Source organism: Marmota marmota, unplaced genomic scaffold (assembly GCF_001458135.2).
Source record: "Marmota marmota marmota unplaced genomic scaffold, marMar, whole genome shotgun sequence".
Taxonomy (NCBI): Eukaryota; Metazoa; Chordata; class Mammalia; order Rodentia; family Sciuridae; genus Marmota; species Marmota marmota.
In genome coordinates this window covers 38,933,755-38,954,457 of record NW_025999900.1, presented here as the reverse complement: position 1 = coordinate 38,954,457, position 20,703 = coordinate 38,933,755, and the positions used below count along the sequence as shown (strand labels likewise).

At 36.6% G+C, this 20,703-nt stretch overlaps 1 protein-coding gene across 13 annotated transcripts in view; it reads right to left on the bottom strand.

The window, feature by feature from the left end:
• Sipa1l1 (signal induced proliferation associated 1 like 1) overlaps positions 1–20,703 on the bottom strand; it is a 358,428-nt gene that overhangs the window by 281,900 nt on the left and 55,825 nt on the right. The window lies entirely within an intron of this gene.

The window sequence follows — 20,703 nt, the reverse complement described above, 5'->3', positions numbered from 1 at the left end:
ACAGGAATAAACACCCCAAAATCTAGGCCACACTGGATACTCCAATTGCAAGAGCAAGGTGCACAACTCTTCATGTTGAGTTTCTATCACATTCCACACACTGAAGTCTGGCCCAACTCAGTCACCAAAGACAATTTCCTCTTTGAGGACCTGGTAAAGTCTTATTACTAGTTGGTTTTGCTTTATTTTAAAATTAGGAGCAGAGAGAAGACGGGCAATCATTTGTGAAATTCCAAGCAGACTAAATAGATAAAAATTATAAACTGTTTAGGCCATAGCATGAAATTGGTGACACATTTTGGGCTCTTTTAAAGAGTTCACATAATAGAATACTAAGGAAGATCAACACTTCTCTACAGCAAAGACTAGGCATCCGGGGAAGCTTACACATCAATGTTATCAAGGGATATTTTAAAACTGTATACCAAAAACTAGCAAGTGGATCTCCATAAAAAGAAAATGAAAAAAAAAAGTGAAAGGATGGTGTTTGTCTTATCAAAAAATCAGAAATAATTTCATTATAACTGTAATCCTGGTAGAAATCTCTCCAGAGCTACTGGTCATTAGTGAGGACTCGTATCTCAAAGAAAAGTCTTATGACCAGCACTAATGTTTTGTAACCTTAAGTCATCCTTTCTAAGACTACCTTTACGGCAGAATTACATTTTTCCATTGTTGATTTTTCACTGAAGATGGAGTACAAATTAAGTCATAAATAATTTGAAGCCTGGCCTTCCCCTATCTCAATTAAAAAAAAATTCTTAAAGAAAAATTGCTAAGCTCCATCTTTCTTTTTCCATCAATCTTTTCTTTCCAAAAAAGGAAAATCTAGTACCTTAGCCCCACCAAAAAAATCCTACTGCAGAACAAGAGAAATCAAAGAATAAGTGCAAAATGGCAAAATAATAATAATAATTATTATTATTATTATTATTATTATTCAAAACTCACACAAGTTTCAAACTGCAGCCTAAAACTATTTGGGGTTAAGAAATATAAAATGATTCTTTAAAAATAATAAGCAGATAAGAAGTTTATTACAAAAAAATAATAAATCTCAGTAGATTTTTTTAAAGGAAATATTTAATAGACAATACAGGAGGAGTTTTTTTGTTTGTTTAAAAGCTTTTCATGGCTGGGATTGTGGCTCAGCGGTAGAGCACTTGCCTTTTTTCTTTCTTCCTTTCCTTGTAATTCTAAGCATAGAATATCCACATTGACAAAAAGAGCCAAGCAAATTAAGTGGCTGGAAACAGGATGACATGGTGGTAACAGAAATAAGCTCTACACACATAGTCATTATATCCTTTGCTTCTGTGTACATATATGTGCATGTGTATGTATGTCCATTATACATATGTGGAACTTTTATAGGTTTATTATCTTCATCTAAAGGCTTCTCCTCAGAAGAAGTCACCTCTATCTAACCTGTTGCTCAAGCCCAAAACCTAGGATTCACTGTTCATTCCTTGCTTTCATACCCCACTTTCATCCTATCAAGACAGATCTATAAATTCTACCTCCTGAAGACTACCTTGAGTTCTTCACTTTTCTCCTTCTCCACTGCCAATACATTGGTCTAAGCCACTATTAACTAGATATCTATCCCAGATTCCCATTAATTTCCTTTATATCCATGAATTTTTTTTTTTTTTACACAGAGCAGTTGGACAGACTGTTTTAAAAGTTAAACTACATTTTATTGTTCCCCTTCTAAAAACTCTCCATTGATACCTAAGGAGGTATTAAGAGATGTAAAGCATGTAAAAATTCCACCCTGCTTGCAGGCCAATGAGATAGCCTGCCACAGTTATGTGGATGCTGGCAGAAAACATGAGAGATTCTTGGGTGAGAGACAAAGGACTCCACTACTCACAGAAATAGCAGTGACCAAAGAATCAGCATTGTTTCAGTGCCAGTCCCAATTCCTACCTGGTGACACAAAGAGGACCAGATGATATCTGCAGAGCAATGAACTATATTACAGGAGAGTTACCCTGAACTTACTGAATCAAATCTTTTATAATGGGCAGTAAGCCTGCCTGACCTTTATTACAGACAGAGACACTGTCTTTATTACACTAGAAAATAAGCATGCCTGATCCTGCTCTGAGGGAAACACTCTATTTTCCAAGGCTGTTTTGCTATACATATCATCTTTGAAAAGACGTATTAAAACTACTAGATGAAAGGATTTTTTTTTAAATTTAACTCTTCATGTAATAATGCCAAAATGGCATAATTCACTTGAAATGTTTTATGTGAATGCTTTGAACCCCATTTTAAAATGAAAATAATCAGGTTTGTCTCTTGAACTGACACACTTCCAGAACCCATTGTCCTGGCGCCTTGGAGGAAAATACAGGATCTTCAGACACCTTACAAAGTGTGCCACCTCCTCTTCATACCAGAAAAGCCACTTTAGTACTAATGTGACAAGAAGATATACATTAATGGCAAGCTCATGGCCTAAAATATAAAACAGACCTTTAAAAAGTGGAATCTTAACATTCTTCACACTGAAGAACCAGAATCTGCATTTGAATGATGATTTTGACTACATGGGTAAAAGGCACTAAGTGGAAATTACTGTCATATGCAGGAAACAGATGGGTGGATAATGTAACCAGATAATCAACTGTTTCTTCTCTTCACTAGAATTTAAGAAACACACAGTTAATGACAAAACTAGAAAAGCAGAAGTTCTTAACTGAAGCAAGACTTGAATATGCATAAAGGAACACATTATGAGCATCAGGGGGTGGCCAGACCTAAACAACAAGGCCTTTCCTTGTTCTCAAAAATTGAGTGCTATACCTGCCACAGCCTCAATAAAAACTGAGATCCATCTGTACCCTCTTACTTAATCCAAGAGCAAGTGTTTATGTTTATTCAAATACTTCTTGAACATCTCCTGGACATAAGGCATTGAGCAAGAAAATGTGAATCTCCAAAGATCACAATGACACTGATCTTCCTTTCAAAAAGTTTACAACCTAACTCACAGGGAATGATATATTAAAAACAGGAAATAATCAAAGTGCAGGTAGGCACAACTTCAAGGAATGCAAAAGAACATCATGTTTTTTTAAAAAAAAGAAAATCAACTCAAATGGACTATGGGAGAACACCAAGTTAAATTCCAGCTGGCAATGAAGAGAACTAAGGAAAAGCAATTTGGGGGAGGAACCAGAAAGAATAAAGACAGAAAAGGCTGCAGTGCACATGGGTGTGAGTGACATCAAACCACACAAAGAAACATTTTAACTCTAAAATGTGGCATGGAAATGTTCTGTTGAGAGCTACAAGAGATAGAGAAGTAAAGCAAGGAAGTTCTGCATTGGCTTTAACATCCCTTCAATGTCTGTCATCCAGTGTTAACCCCCACCTTCAGAAAGCTGGGGAGCTGATGCCGACTTCAAGATCATTTCTGAAATCAGTGAACTTATGTGGAATTAATCATTACTTGATTACAAAGATGACCAACAAATCTTAGCATCCCAAGAGTGTCAGTTATCTAAACAAGGTATATTGTTCAGAGTTATTGCTGATGTGTGAACACTAATTTTCAAACATGGAAACATACAGATGAAACTTGGAGGATTTGTATTTTTATGAGGCAATTGAAGTATAAAGGAGTATATTAATGCAAAAGAACCTGCTATAATTCTTATTGATGAGTTTGAAAACTTAATTTCATATACATAAATAGTTCAGAACTTTCAAATACTAACTAAATTGAAAAATAATAACCTTCAGCAAATTAATCTAAAGAACTGCAATTAAATTTTAGATATTTTAATTCCATTTAGGCCATAAGCCTTTGGGGTGGGGGGATCCATGTAGGAATTTGTCATACCTTATAAGGATCAATTAAAAGTAAACAAACTGTGCCACCTCATACACTAGAAACACTGTCACATGCATACATAAGTATGAAAAAGTATACAAACAGATGAAAAAGTATGTTTTGTGATTATAAAAGGGTGCCTGAGGAAAACTAAGTCTGAACATTGCACTTAGCAAATAATGTCAATAAAGCACAAATTGGAAAGCAAATAGTTTCATCTGCTGGAACCAACAGCAAGGACAAGGAAAGGATGTGGGTGTTGGAAGGCTGGAACCACAAAGTTTTTTTAATCACCTGCTAAAAGGATTAGACTAGCAGGCAATGAGGAACTATACCAAAATGTTTATTAGGGATCGTCACAGTTATGTGTGTACATATACATGCACAAACACATATATTTTATTTGTCCCAAAAAAACTTCTACACTTTTGTGAAAAAAAGTCTAAGAGAGGAAAGCCACTAAATAAAGAAACAGCAGAAATCAGGCTGCAGCTTGTCTAAGTAAGAAAATGCACCACCTTAAAATGAATAATTACACCATTCTCAAAAACAATAGTTCTCTCAAGGTTACATTTAACTGAACTTTGAAGTTATTAACAATCATTTTCAACACAGTCAGAAACTATCCATTAGTCACACAGGGACCAAAAAGCAAAGCAGCTCTAAATGGGGACTTTGAAATTTGTGGTTGTAGTTTACCTTTAAAATCTGTTGGAAAATAATTTAGTCAAAAGATAATATGCAGGAAAAAACATTCCACAAGTGGATTCACTCAAAATTCTTCATCTGAAGAGCATTTACACAACAGAATCTAATTTGAATGCTCCTGTTAATGAGTTTTAGCATTAACATCATTATATCACATTTTTAAGTACAGTAAATCTTTTTAAATGACACATGTAACATAAGGTGGTAACTTGTACTTACAAAGCAATACAAAATTATGCATTCACAATGTTATTAGGGTTAATGCCAAATACAAGAGCTAAGAAGATAATATTTTTTAAAAAAATCTTACAGCATTTTTAACCATACTGCCTTCATAATACTCGAAACTAAAATAACTGGTCACTTAAACCAAATTTATCAGTGGAACATGCAAGTTTCTAAAGATTAACAAACTAATCTTGAACTGAGAAAAACACACAAACCCAAGTCCATAATTCAAAGTACAAACGTAAATGAACAAACGAGACAACCATTGCTCAGAGGCATAGTAATTAGGTTAAAAGGAGTGGGGCAAAAGAAACTAACACTTCCCCCCATCCTACACATGCCAGGAAAGAACTGAGCTACATCTCCAGCCCTTCTCATTTTTTTATTTTGAGACAGGGTCTCCCTAAATTACCCTGGCTGACCTCAAACTTAGGATCTTCCTGTATGAGCCTCCTGAGTAGCTGAGATTAAATGCATGCACCACCACACATAGCTAGTTAATGGATATATTTTAATAATGCTGCTCTGACCCAAGTATTCTGAAGAAGATACTGACACCTTAGAAAATAATAATTAGGCTAGGGTTGTGGCTCAGTGGTAGAGCACTTGCCTAGCACATGTGAGGCACTGGGTTCAATCCTCAGGACCACATAAAAGTAAATAAAATAAAGAAAGAGGGGATAAGAAATATTCTCACACCACTATGTCCCCTTGTGTAAGGAGAAGGATATCACAGTGAAATGGAAAAATCAGGGGCTCTAGTTTCAGACCTGGATGGAAAGACAATCAGACTTACATTCCTTGGATAGGTTACCACTCTGTGATTGAAATGTGCACACTCATTTCTTAATCTTGAAGTTGTGCAAAGCCTTATCTAAAATAATAGAGTACCTAGCAAACACCTGGCACATAATTAGTACTTAATTAATACAAATTCTTCCATGTACTAAGTCAGAGAAACAACCCAGTGCACTGACACAGTCTTGGTCTTAAAGATGAAGTTCAAGGAGGGGTCATCAGAGGGAGGTATCTCTGCGTAATCCACAATGGGACCAGCTCTTGAGTCATCTTTAACCACTGATCCAAAGGCCCCAGTCAACACACTATGTTAGAGGCACCAGCAATCACAGGATAATCCTGTGTAAACTCACAGAGGCTCATCACTGTTCATCCAATGAAACACAAAACCACCACCAGTATGTGCTATGTACTTGACAATAGCACACTCGCCAAAATGGTACACATTTTTCTTGCTAATAAGTCAAAGCTAGTTTCTTGACAGTATTTGAAGTGTATTTTATTGACCTAATGAAATTATGGATCATCAAGGATATTCCTTAAAGAAAGACTTCTGAAGAGACCTCTCTAGATTTCACAGCAAAAAAACAAGACAACCACAGATATGGCTATAATTATACCCATATACATTTTCTCTTACTTCAATAGCATCAAACACAAAACAGTCCAATTATAAAACATGACTAAAACCTCCAAACTTCTTATTCATAATCAAAAGAGTAAAAAGAATTTTTGAACAATTTTAATTCAGTTTCTTCAAGTTAATAGTAAAATTAATCACACAAATTATTTTAATTATCTTTCTCCTTACTGCTTATTCATCAGGTGAAATCAACAGCAGGTCACCTTAAATTTATCTGTACAGGGTGATATGAACACATTATTCAACTATAAACTTCAGGAATATCCCAAATTCTTTTTGCAATATGAATCCATTTCACTTAATTCAAACAGGATTCTTTTGGATGAGGCCATTTTATTCACTGCTAACTTTAAATGAACATTTCACAAAGGATGTACGTCACCAGAAGACTAGAAAATAGAAGAGTTCTGGGCAGAAGGAGATAGTCAAACCAAAGAAAGTTTCTCAAGCAAGACGGTTTTTTTCTCATAAACAAAAATCTGAATATCATCCACCAAGTCCAGAAAGTACAATGATGGAAGGAGAGACTTAAGATACAATATCCTGAAAACTTTTTGTCCCTATCTACAAAATAATAGTAACAGGGAGTTCCAGTTATTTGGAAATGAACACTTCCATTTGAATGGAGGAACTAACTAAAGCTAGGGTAGTAGGGGAACACATTCAATTTTCATTAAAATTGTCCAGAAACTATGAGAAAAAGGATTAGTGTCCAGTAGAACAACTCCCTGAAGAGATCTAGGATGATATGTTGGCAGCTGACAAAGAACAAAACTTGGGCAGCAAGTCTTCAACCCACATACAGGAGTATCTGATCAGTTTCCACGCTTCACCCGCCTTGGCCAGTTCTGATACCTGATACCCTATCACACCAGGAAGGTTTAAGAAGACATAATGCTGCCCCAGTAATCAACCCAGTGGGGAACAAGATGTGCTTATTTCACTATAGAATACTTATCTGGAAATATATTTCTCATTGCATGTTAACAATTGACTGTCTAGTAGAAAATTCTGTTAAAGCACATCAGATTTCCCAGGGTCTGAGTGGCCCTGGAAACCCAGCCAAATGGTATTGCGGAACTACAAAGTTCTTATTAAAGCAAACTCTGCTGGCATGTGTGTCGTCTGATAACATTTTGTAGATAAGCTTTTGCAGACTATGAGCTCCACAGCATTAGAACACAATCTTTGTTAAGTTGTTCGGGGTATACATTTGATTTAACTTGGAACATCTCACCCTATGAATTTTCTTCACTCCCAAATCTTTCTATAAATGCTCATCACTTCTTTAACACAATTACCTAAAAAGTGAGAATTTTCAATTGTTCTTTTTAGCCTCATTTCACCCTTTGAGTCTTAAAGTGTGTTTCTTCTTGAAAAGGTGTTTACAATAATCTGATAATTGTTAAGGAGTTATAAAAGAAGGTAATCTAAAATTCAAAGTAGTCTTGAGAAAACTAGGAATGCCTCATTATATAATGACATCATCACTGTTGGCATTTTTAAAAAAGGAGTCAAGAAAACTTTACTTCTATACTTCTCAAAGGACTTTTTATTTTATTTGTCTATTTTTCAGAAGAGGTCTCACTATGTTGCCCAGTCTGGCTCTGAACTCCTGTGCTAAAGACACCCTCCCGTCTCAGTCTTCCAAGTAGCTGGGACTATTAAGTATGCGCAACTGCACTGGTGATTTCTCAAAGGTTTTAACCAATTGACCAAAAAGTTCAACTATGCATCCTATGTAAATTTCATACCAAAAGCCATAGGAATTTATTTTTAACCAGGGATTGAACCCAGGGGTGCTTAACCACTGAGCACAATATCCCCAACCCTTTTTTTAATACATATTATATTTACAGAGAGGGTCTCACTGAGTTGCTTAAGGCCTCAGTAAATTGCTGAGGCTGGCTTTGAATTCACAATTCTCCTGCCTCAGCCTCCTGAGCCACTGGGATTACATGCATGTGCCACCACACCCAGCTATAGGAAATTATAACTCTGGTAAAGCAAATGATAATTACATTCATTCCCTCAAAAATTACTGAATATGCTATTTATTGAATGTTTTTAGTAACTAAAAAGCCAAAAAGAATAAACTGTCTTCAAAGATTTTATAGTCTAGAAGAAGCAAGCTAAACAACTAAATAATTTTAATAGTACTAAACCAGACATATATGCCATGAAGTAACTAACTGTTAACTTCTAAGCTATAAGAATTTATTCAGCAATAGAGAGTATTTGAGGTGAAGAAATGGGCAGAACACTGAAGGACAAGAATTCACATCATGAAGAATTCTTCCATACCATAGGAACAAACAAGTGTCGCTAAGAGAAAGTGAGGGGGCTGGGGATGTGGCTCATGCGGTAGCGCGCTGGCCTGGCATGCGTGCAGCCCGGGTTCGATCCTCAGCACCACATACAAACAAAGATGTTGTGTCCGCGGAGAACTAAAAAATAAATATTAAAAAAAAAATTCTCTCTCTCTGTCTCTCTCTCTATATATCTCTCTCTCTCTTTTAAAAAAAAAAAAAAGAGAAAGTGAGGAAAGAGGAGTCAGTGGTGAAGGGAGAAGCCACATGAAGAAGGGCCTTCTGCCATCTTAACAGTGCTAGGACTTCCTTCTATGGGTAGAGAGAACTTGAGTGTCTGCCTGCAGTGAAGCCTGAACACCAGGTATCTTTCTCTGGGATCCTTAGGCCTCTCTTGTGGAAGGCCATCCTCATACGTGATCTGAGTTACCTCCCTGGCTGGGTGAGAGGCGCTTATACACAGCGATGTTAAAAAGCATTCCCCACCCTTTCCCAGGTCCCAGGGCTTGTCCGTGCAGAGGCGTGCCTGGCCACTGACCTGAAGACCTAATCGCCGGCCCTGACCTTGGGATGCTGCCCCCCTTAACCTTCATTAGATGGAATTTTCCCTTGAATTTTTTGTTCCCCAATAAAAGCTCACTCCCTGGCATGCTCTCCCTCTCGCTAGTCTCTGCTGTAAACCTCACCACGGCATTAGGTGGCTGGAAGCGGGAGCTAGGAGAAGCCGTCTCTGAGCTGGGGTTAAAGGTAATGAGAGTCTGTCTCTTTAATTTAAAACTCATTAGCAATTTCTTATGCACCGAACCTTCTTTTATGAAGCTCCCGCTGGTCGAGTGGCAGACTCTCTGACCTTCTCTTGCCTGAAAGGTTGAGATTAGAGGGGTCACAGGAAGAATAATGAATGGACACTCTTCATCCACACAAAGGCTATAAATAATCCTCAGAGTCCTCTGGGTATCCATCTGATATCCATTGGCTTCAGGACTCTTAAAAAGCCAGAAACTCCAGGAACCTAGAATGGAAAGGGAACCAGTGGCTCTGGCTCACTTTCCAACTATTTGCAGGAATCCTCCCAATACATTTGGACTATACATACCACCACACAGTGGACAACGAAAATGCTTTTCCTATGTCACCTCTTCCTCAGAATCACTTGCTACACTGTTCTTAGCTAGGTATCACTCAAAATCTTTTCTAAAACACTCTCCACCATGGTTTATCTTTGGAATGTACTCTAATTCATCAGAGGTCAAAGGAAAGTATCCCAATGCTCTCCAAACACAGAAGAGCCAGGCAGACACATTAGGCTCACTGAGTAGAACATTGTACTTCTTGGTTGAATTAATTTTACAGAAGCCCAAGACCTGAACCACTTTAAATTGGAATTAAAAGAAGCACCTGGTCCTTGTTCCTTTGAGTGCTCTCAAAAGCACCATTTGCCTCTCCATCAATCTCTTACCACAGTCATAATATTTGTTTGTGTGACTGAATAATATTTGCATCTCCCCAGTCACAAACCAATAATACTAGCTGCAGGCACTACAAGTGTTTTTTGTTTTTAATTTCCTTTTCCTCATCACTATATTTTGAGGTCTTAGTATAATGCCCTTTAAAGGAAGAATTCAGTAATATTAGATGAAAAATTAGATATTTACATAAAAAATTACATGAAGCAATACATTATCAATGTTATAGCAGCAATAAAACAAACACTCTATGGAACCCTCTAAGAGGAAAGGTATGGGGGACAGGCATCCCATCAGAGACCTCAATGATGTTTCAACTAAATACTAAAACCAAAGAAAATAGCTGGGCACCAAAACCAAAATGGAAACCATGCACAGACAACTGCATATAATATTAATAAACATGATTCAAAACAGTATAAAATATGGAGAAATGCATAGTTTCCAGATAGTTAAACCCATAACTCAATTGAGCCATGTCAAACAGACTCCTTGTAGAGCTTATCTTTCTTTTTTCTTTGTGTGTGTGGTAGGGGGCGGGGATGGTAACAAGGACTGAATCTAGGGCATCCTGCATGTCAGACAAGCACTGTGCTGAATCCCCTGCCATGCCATGCCATGCTACACCATACCAGTCCAAGACAGTGTGTGGTTAAGTTTCCCAGGTTAACTTTCAACTCGTAATCCTCCTGCATCAGCCTTCCAAGCAAATAGAATATTAAAGATGTGTGCCACTATTCCTGGCTTTCTTTCTTCTTACAGGCCCTGAGCTTTGGCCTACCCTGTTCCTCTTCTTTTCAGCTACCACCATCTACCCAACCTCTTCTTCCAGCTACCACCATCTACACAACTACTAGTTGTCTGAGGCCTGTTCTCTCAGGACTTCCTGCAAGAAGCCAACCCAAGACTTCCTGTCTGTGAAACAATTTTTTTCTGAATACTTTGGAGATTCATAAATCACCATTAATATACAAGTAAGGCAATTTTTTTAAAAAATGACACACTGATTACAGAATGTAGAAGTCTCAGAAAGCTATTCAACAAGAATGTGAAGCCTGGCTGCGATACAGGTAGAACTGGGAGATTTAAAACAAATGAGTTTGGGCAGCTTTAACATCCTAAAACTCCACAGGTGATTCTTGAGTTCAGCCAGGGTTGAGAAACACTGTCACCATGTAGCTTAATGTACTCAAACTTCCACTGCTTTCTGAAGGAAGGACCACAGCGCAATCACCCCATCATAAAGATTCTAAGTTACCATATTAGGATTTTAAAAAAAAAAAAAGCAAGTGTGATTTTCAGGCCACCAAAAGTGCCTTAAAATCTGGAATTTGGCAACAAAGGGGTTAAATTTCAGTTACTTTAGAATTACATTTACATGCTTTCACAACATTCCTCATGCCATGAAAAGAAGAGCTAAAATATGTGTAGGAGCTGCTCACTCTTAAATCCCTAGTGCAGCCGGTAGATAATGTATTTATGTGGTTTTGTACATAATTCCTTATGACTGAGTTCCCAAATATGCAAGATAAACTGAAATTAAATTCTTAGCTTACAACTTGGATCAATTCAAATCTAGGCATAGATTCTGCAATGACAAAGACATTGCATTACTTTTTCAAGTTTGTGGTACATTCCCCAAAATGAGTATTACTGAACAAAATATTTTACAATATCTACTGACTTAGGGAAAGCTTAAAACTATATTTTAAGCTTGTCTTTTTCTCAATAAATGCCATTTTCTGAAAACTAGAGTTATTTCTCACAAATTCAAATATTTGAGCACTTGTATCAAGTTTGTGCTATGTACTGATAACTCAATTAACACACCTTGCTCTGCAGAGGAATCTCTCTAGGTTTCAACCAAAAGGATGCTAAATTGCAGTGTTTTCGTATCATACTGATACTCTAGGAATTAATTTTGATTCATCTTTAGCCTTTTAACCATAGCAAATTGAATCAGACCAAAAGAATCATTTTGAATTTTTTAAAAAATAATTTTTAGTTGGAGATGACCATAATCTTTATTTTATTTATTTTTATATGATGCTGAGGATCAAACCAGTGCCTCACACATGCTAGGTGAGCACTCCACCACTGAGCCACAACCCCAGCTCCTGTTTTGAATTTTTATTTAAATGTAAAGCACAAGGGCTGGAATTATAGATTAGTGGTAGGGCATGTGCCTAGCATGCATGAGGCACTGAGTTTGATCCTCAGCAGTGCATAAAAATAAATAAATAAAATAAAGGTATTGGGCCCATCTACAATTAAAAAAAAAGTTAAATATTAAGCACAATAAAACCAACCATCTTAATGGCTCAAGAAATAAGAAAGCTGTAGAATCCAATAACTGAAGCACTAAAGGTTAAACTGGTTAAGCAGTTCCCTTATGTGTAAGAAACAAGACATTGTTGCACGTACCAGACAGAATTCATGACAAATCCCTGCAAGAGAGCCACTACTCAGAGGTGAAATGGTTACAGAGAAGCACATGTGCATACCTTCTCACAAGTTTTTCTATTTGCCAAACTTTTCTGAACTTTCTGTAATTCTGAAGATCCAAGGACCACTTCTGGCTTCCTTAGCTATTTTGAAAGTAACTCTGTGTTAACAATAATTATTCAGTCTATCTATTAATATCTGTCCATATGTAAGAGCCACATACTGTCCACAGGAAAGAGGACCACAGCCAAGTGAAACAAATGAGAAGATACACAGTAGTGAAAAGAAAGTACCAGACTGGAAGTCCAAAGACTCACATTTGCATCCTGCTTAACCACACCCTCAACCTAGCTAAACCTCAGCTATTGCACCTATAGACTATGGACAGCACACCTTGACCTATCTAAACCAGTGTCCTTGGAGTTAGATAAGACATTTAGAAACAAGTTTAAATTAAAAATGTAAGATAGATTCAGCCACTGATCTACTTAGGAACTACTAGCTCACTCTAAAACAAAATAGCATTCCTTTCTTCATTCACCTTTGAAGTCATACCATTCTCTTCTTCGCTTCTTTCCTTTCCTCCTTCTCTCCCTATTTTTCTTCCTTCCTTCAGCGACTGAGACATTCTATAAATATACACTAGATTTTGAAGACTAACTTAAAATGAACAAAAGAATGTGAAATATCTATATATTTTTATATTGATTACATATAGATGACAATGTTTTAGATATACAGAATTCAATAAAAGATTATTAACAATAATTTCACTTCTTTTTACTTTCTCTTAATATAGCAACTAGAAAATTAAAACTATATAGAGGCTCACATTCCATTTCTACGGGGCAGTGCTATTTTAGACCCTGGGAATTTAACATGGAACAAGACTAAGCCCCGACACTGTCATAGAGTTTACGTGTCACCATCTACAGTATTAAATTCTTTGGTAATCAGTAGTGAAGGAAACTAAAAACCAGCCACAGTATATAGAAAATATTCTGGGGTGGGGCCCATACCCACACCTACTTCCCTTTAGTTCTTCACAGAATAATCAGGAGCTATGACCTTGACCATGTTGAGGGAGACTGAGTATTCCCTGCTGGGGAAGAACAGGGCCAATTTTAATCATAACTTCTTAGGAAGGAAGCCTTTAATTTGAGACACAGGTAGTTTCAAGGCATCATTTTTTAGTACTTGGGGTTGCACCTAAGACACTTTAAAAGATTGTTGGAAGATGTTACTTAACAAAGACCCTCTCCTGGATTCCAGCGTAATCCTTTATCATGACAGTCCTTTATCACTCTCCTCCACAAGCCTGATTAACCTGCTTCCCCTCAACACCTTAATTCTCCACAGCACAGTCAGGGTGCTTCTAGATAAAGAGCAAGAAGGTGGATTAAACAACACTGAAAAGTCCCTCCTGACAATCAAGGGAAACTCAAGCCAGGCTGATTACAAAAGATGTGTCAGTTAAATGTGAGGTTACTTTTGGTTTCAAGATTTTAAAGAATTTCTGGAGGGTAATTTTAATTCAGACCAAATGGGCCTACTTTTCAGGGCAGTTTACCACCAAAGGGCATCCTGAGCATTTGAATTTCATATTCGTATGTATTAATGACTTACCTTCAGTTCAAACCACAACATGGCAAATGCTTTACTGACCATGCATCTGATGACTCAAAGAAATCAAAGCTTTGGATGGACTTTCTATGCTGGAAAAGGCCTGTAGCAGGAAAGCCCAGAGGCCATTCCATGTTGAACCCCACCTCCGTCCAGGGTTCAGGCTGCTCTCAGCTGGGTGTGCCCCATCCCTTATGCCAACTCAAATGTTACACCCCTGTGAGGCCAAGCCCAAAGCCCAGGCTACACTCAAAGCCACAAAGATCTCCCTCCTTAAAACTTATAGAAACTCCAATCAGCCAAAGTATCATGGCATAAATTTTATCTCTTTTCCAGGTATTTCAAACACGGCAACTTCAGAAGAAAGCAGAGAAATAAGTCAGCATGAAATCTGAGAATTCATCGCCCTCCCTTTTACTCTGGTGACATTTTTCATACCTTCACTCAGGAACAAAGATGTGGCCAACACTGGGGACACAAGAAGGACTCAATGAACGAATTCACAGACTAACTGAGGAAATATACAAGCAACTATTGATGCTATCACCTAATGGACGTTGTATTGAAGGCATAGTACTGGCCAAGGCCATGGGAACCCACAGGAGTGCTCTTCTTCCTGGGTGCCTCAAAACAGCCTCACAGAAAAGGTAACAGACGAATGAAGGAGGAAAAATTCACCAGGTGAAGTAGAAAAGGCATTCCAAAGGCAGGAAAAACTGGTATGTTAGGAGAAACGAGAGAATATGTTTAAAACCTTCACAGAAAACAACTTTTAAAAAATACCTTATCCATCCTGGTATTCATAAATGAACCTCCATGCAACTTTGCTACATTTCCCAGAGTATAGCACAGTGAGTAGAAATGCATGCTCTGGAACCACTGTGGGATCAAATCCTACTATGTAACTTCAGGGAAGTTTCTAAATCTATCTGTACTTCAATGTCTTTATCTGAAAAATAAGGATGATAGTAGTATTTACCTCATATGGGTCATGTGCTATTATTATGAAGAACTAATATAAGCACTTTAGTGCTCTGAGTGTGGCTCAGTGGTAAGCGCTTGCCTCCCATGCACAAGTCTCTGAGTTCAATTCCAAGGACCACCAAAAAAAAAAAAAAAATGCCCTTAAAACAATCATTAGCCTTTTAAACATTCAACAAACACTAGCTTTATTACTACTACTACTACTATTACTAATAATAATAATAATAATAAATATTTGCTGGACGCTGTAGCAAGTCTGACGTTCCTATGCCCAACACATGCCAGTGCCTCACTCTAAAGAACTCTTCCTTAAGTCCAAACCCTACCCAGTACAGCACTGCTTAAACACCAACCTCCCCAATGAAACCTTCAGTCTCCTACTTCACCATGGAAATGAGCGTCTTTCTCCTTCAGGCTTTCTCCAGACTCCCAGAGTATTCCACTATGCCACTCTTCGGACACTCTTCTACTATAATTTGGTATTGGATTTTCCCTACAAAGTTTTAACTCTAGAGCAAGAACAGCATCTTGGTCTTCCCCAGAGAACTGACCCACTGTACCTTTCACACATGAGCACTCAGTATTTGCTGCTCAATAAATTAAAACATTCTCCCCTTTAATTAAGAACAGATTAGACCTTTTAAAATTGCTGTAACATCTATCAAGTGATTCTAATAAAATCCCTCACCCTGAGAAAAGTCCAGAGAGTAACTATAGAGTTTCATTGCTTGTGAATCCTAAAGAAAAGGGACGAATGACAGCACCAACAGTTGTCACCTCTGGACCAAAGCTGAGTCACCTCTGGACTGCTGCTATACAAACATATTGCTTTCCTTTTCTTCTAATCCTCTGAGCAAGTTCTAATGTAAATTTCTGTTACATATTTACAAAAGGTGGGATAAAGTCTCCATAAGCAATGTCATTTTCATTGCTACTCTGGGTTCTAAAGCCTATACTGTCTGGTTACTGCTTTCTAGCCTAGAGCAACCCCAAATGTGTGGCTCACCCAATACCAGTGCCAATACCAAACTGCACAGAATCCTTAACTTTTGTGCTCCCTCTCCATAGTAAAAGCCACTGGAAGAGATTTAGGCCTAGAATCACCATTCACCTCCAACACTGATCTAGCTCAATAATAAAATTATGGCTGAGAATTACTTGATTAAAATACTAAACTAGTTAGCAGAAAGAATTGTTAACCCAGATTGGCCTACTCCTACAAAAGAAACACCGGGACAATCAGGCACACTCAAGGACTTAGAGACAGTTATTTACAATAATGATGACTTTTCTAAAAGAACCTCAAAAATTAAGGTTGACAATAACAGAAAAGATAAAGTAGAATTCAAATAGCGCTGCCCTGTGATTAAATTGAATATGTACATGGAATTATCTCCCAGTGAATGAATGTTGTGAATTCCAAAAGAGGGAACTGGGCATGGAAGGAAGCAGGGTTGTCATATCAGAAATATATTCAGAGGGCTGGGGCTGTAGCTCAGTGGCAAAGCGCTTGCCTAGCATGTAAGAGGCACTGGGTTCGATCCTCAGGACCACATAAAATTAACAAATAAAATAAAAGCATTCTGTCCATCTACAACTACAAAAAAAAATTTTAAAAATAAAAGAAATATATTCAGAGAGACAGGGGTACTAGGAATAAGCAACCTGACCAGCACACACAAAGTGTATCAGAAAACTTTAAAATCATCACACTGCAGTTATCAGCAAAGTATCAAATTCAATAATAATTCAATAATAATGCTACCTCATGATAAAGACTATTTTAAACATCTTTAGGACCAAGAAGATCATAAATAAATGTAAAGATCAAGAAATGCTTCTAAAACCAAAACCCACATGATTTTTTTAAGGACTAAAGCTATTTATATCTTATGTCAACAAATTTAAAAGATCACAGTTATATTAGTTATATAGCTACAGTTTCTGTTGTTAAAAAAAAAATAAGACAGATCTCTAATGTGTGACCACAATTCATTAAAGGGGGAGGAGGAAATTCCAAACTAATTAAATAAGTTATATCAATGAAAGCTTTACACTTTGTCCAAATGCCAACTGTGTTATGCTAGTAACAGCAATTGCTAACATTCCATTTTCCCCTAGATTTTCCAATTAAGGGTAGGAAAACTTCCATTTTCCCTTACTTCTGAAACATATTTTAAGAGGCTTGCATGAGTAGAAGTGTTGCTAAGCTGCTAGTACTTAGATCTCTGGTCTCCAAGGGCCATCCATTTCATGCTTGAATATGATGATAACTATATAAGTACTACAATGATTAAGAGATCAAGTAGGGCTGGATCTAAAAGAACTGAATAGCCATATTATCCTGACTTTACTAGAGATCATTTCTTAGCTAACCAAGGCTCACAGCTATTGCTATCAAAACCATCCCTGATGCTGCACAGATTTTAGATTTGTTCAACTCTCCTGTACAGAAAAAAAAAAAAAAAAAAAAAACACCTAACTGACCTGTATCTATTTCTTAAAGTCCTGTTCTCCTGATACACTAAATGGAGCTGGCATGCCACAGCCAGATGACATCTCAGGACATAATTTCAGTGACAACACAGGCACTTAACAAGAATCTTTGGAAAATATCCCAAAATACCTGGTTGAACATGGAGCAATTTTGAGGTCTGTAAATTCCTGGGTAGCCGTTAAGTAACAGCATTTAGGCAGCTGTCAATCCTACCTTCATGCAGGACTGAATCCTGGGCTAAGTAGGAGTTATGAAACAAAACTTGTTCTTCAAAGCATAGAACAAGTTTTACACCACAAAGAATATTCAGCCAAACTCAACTACCAAAGAACATAAACACAACTCAATTCCTAACTACCCAAGAGTACAACAGTCAGTACATCACCTTACACAGGTTATATTCTACTTTATAACTTTTGAAACACTTTCCTATTATCTCAAAAGGATGATGACTTTAACAACTGTAAAGTTTACATTTTCCATTTCCAGGTAAAGAATGGGGTAGTGTGTATACATGACTCACCCAGATTAAAATAGTAATAACTCAGTGACTCTGAATCCTAGATCAAGGAAATTTCTATTCTATATAATAGGCCTAACCTAATATGTTCATTTTCAAATGAATATACCTGAAATAATATAGTAATAAAAATTCTCATAATACAAAGAATAGTTAATCGGCTATAACAACATTTCATGGGATTGTTAGCTCCACAACAACAAAAACAAAAAAGTGACAATACTATGAAAACTACAAAATTGAAAATGTCTAAATTACTATTTAATGTCTACCAAACCAAGCACAAAGAAAGTAAACATCTTTTTTCTGTTTTTTGGTTTTTTTTGGTTTCTTTGGTACTATGGATTGAACCCAGGGACACTTCACCACAGAACTATATCCCAGCCCTTCTTAGTTTTTATTTTGAGACAGAAATAACAATAAAGAACATAAAAATGAGAGAAAAGATAAAAACATATAAGACACATCAACAAAATTTGCGAAAGAGGAAAACCAATGCATAACTGGAAACTGATTTAGCAAACCAGACAAAGCTGAAACCTGTCAAGGACAGTGGGGAGGAGGTCCCCAGGAGGAAGCAGGTCTGTTCCTGAGGCATAACTCCAGAATGGCTATGAAACTGAGGTACTAATCAAGGCCAAGGCGTGAGGTTGGAAACTAGGGGGACCAGATCAAAAGGAGACTCCCAATGACAAGGCAGGGTCCATGCTGATTGTGCAAAGGAAAAATACCAGCACCATCACACACACACAGAGCTTCTAATTTAACTCTTAAACGAAGAGTATTACCAGAGAAAAAGAACATTTCATTTATATATAAGAAGGACAATTCATCATAAGGACACAGCAATTATGAGTGTGTCTGTGCCCAAAATACATGAAGCAAAAACAAACATAATTAATAGAAGAAAAGGACAATGAGACACTCATAGAAGATGTCAATATCCCATCTCAGTAAATGATAGATTCGACAAAAAAGAAAATCCATATCTGAACAACACCATCAACCACATTTACCTAACATTCAGAGAAAATCTAACAATAGAGAACATATATTCCTTTTAAATGTCCACAGTACTCTTACCAAGACAGATCATATGATGTGCTACAAATAAATCTCAGTATATATAAAAGAACTGAAGCCCCACAAAATATATTCTTCAACCACAACAAAATTAAATTAGAAACCAGCAAGGATAGGATATCTAGCTAAATCCCAAATGTATATAAATTAAACAATATACCTTTAAGAGATCACTAGTCAAAAGAGGTCAAAAAGAAAATTAGAAAATACTTTGAGCCCAATGGCAACAAAAAGAAAACTCACTGGTCTGAAAGTGTAGCTTAGGGGGTGTTGTGGGATGCAGCTAAAACAAATGCTTAAAGGGAATTTTATAATTTTTAATGTTAAATTTAAAATAATAAGATTACCACAATCACCTAAGGTTCTTTTTAAGTTATCAATGGACCTTATTTATATGTGGTACTAAGAATCAAACACAGTGCCTCACACATGCCAGGCAAGTGCTCTGCCACTGAGCAACAACTCCAGCCCCTCCCCTAAGGTTCTTAAGAAACAAGAAACAAAGCATTCAAAAAATTAAAAAATAAAGAAGTCATGAAATAGCTAATAAACTGACAAGAGAAAAAAATTAACAAAGCCAAAGTCTGGGTCTTTAAAATAACCAGAAACACTGATAAGCTTCTGGTAAGACCATTCAAGAAAAAAAGAAAGAAAATATCAATCGTTATTATTAGAAGTGAAAAATAAATAGATAAAACAAAAATCCTCTAGAGATCCCACAGATATTTAAGAAGAAAAAATAACTTTATGCCAACAAATTCAACTTTTATGAAATGTACAAATTTCTTGAAAAATACAACTTATCAAAATTGACACAAGAAGAGAGATAATCTAAGTAGCCGTATATCTTTTAAAGAAATTGAATCTGTTATCAAACGTATTCCAAAAATGAAAGCTCCAAGTCCAGATGGTTTCACTGGTAATTTTTTTTTTTGATTATTGGTAAATTCTATCAAGATTCATAAAAGAAATACACCAACATTATACAAACTTTTTCAGGAAATAGAAGGATCACTGCCCAAACCATTTTATAAGGTTAACATAATGCCTATAACAAAACTTGATAGAGATTACAAAAAGTGAAAATTATAGCCCTTATTCCTCACAAATATAGAAACAAAAACTTAACAAAATTTTAGCAAATTAAATACATGATGTAAAAATATACATCATGAGTAAGTAAAGTTTACCCAATGCAAGATTGGTTCAATACTTGAAAATCAACCTAGGTAATACACCACAATAACAAAGAGGAAAACCCTCAGAATCAGTTCAATAGATATAGAAAAGGTATTTGACAAAATACAACAACTATTCATAATAATTTTTTTAAAAAAATACCCCACAAATCAGGAAGAATAAAGAACTTCCTGAAACTGATGAACAAGATGGGGCGGGGACTAAAGCTAACAAAATACTTAAAGGTAAAGAAGAGAATTATTTGCTCCTGAGGTGAAACATAAGGCAAAAATTCTGACTTTATACTCTCTAGTGATTGCAGTAAGGCAAGAAAAATAAATACAAGGTACAAGGATCAGGAAGAAAGAAG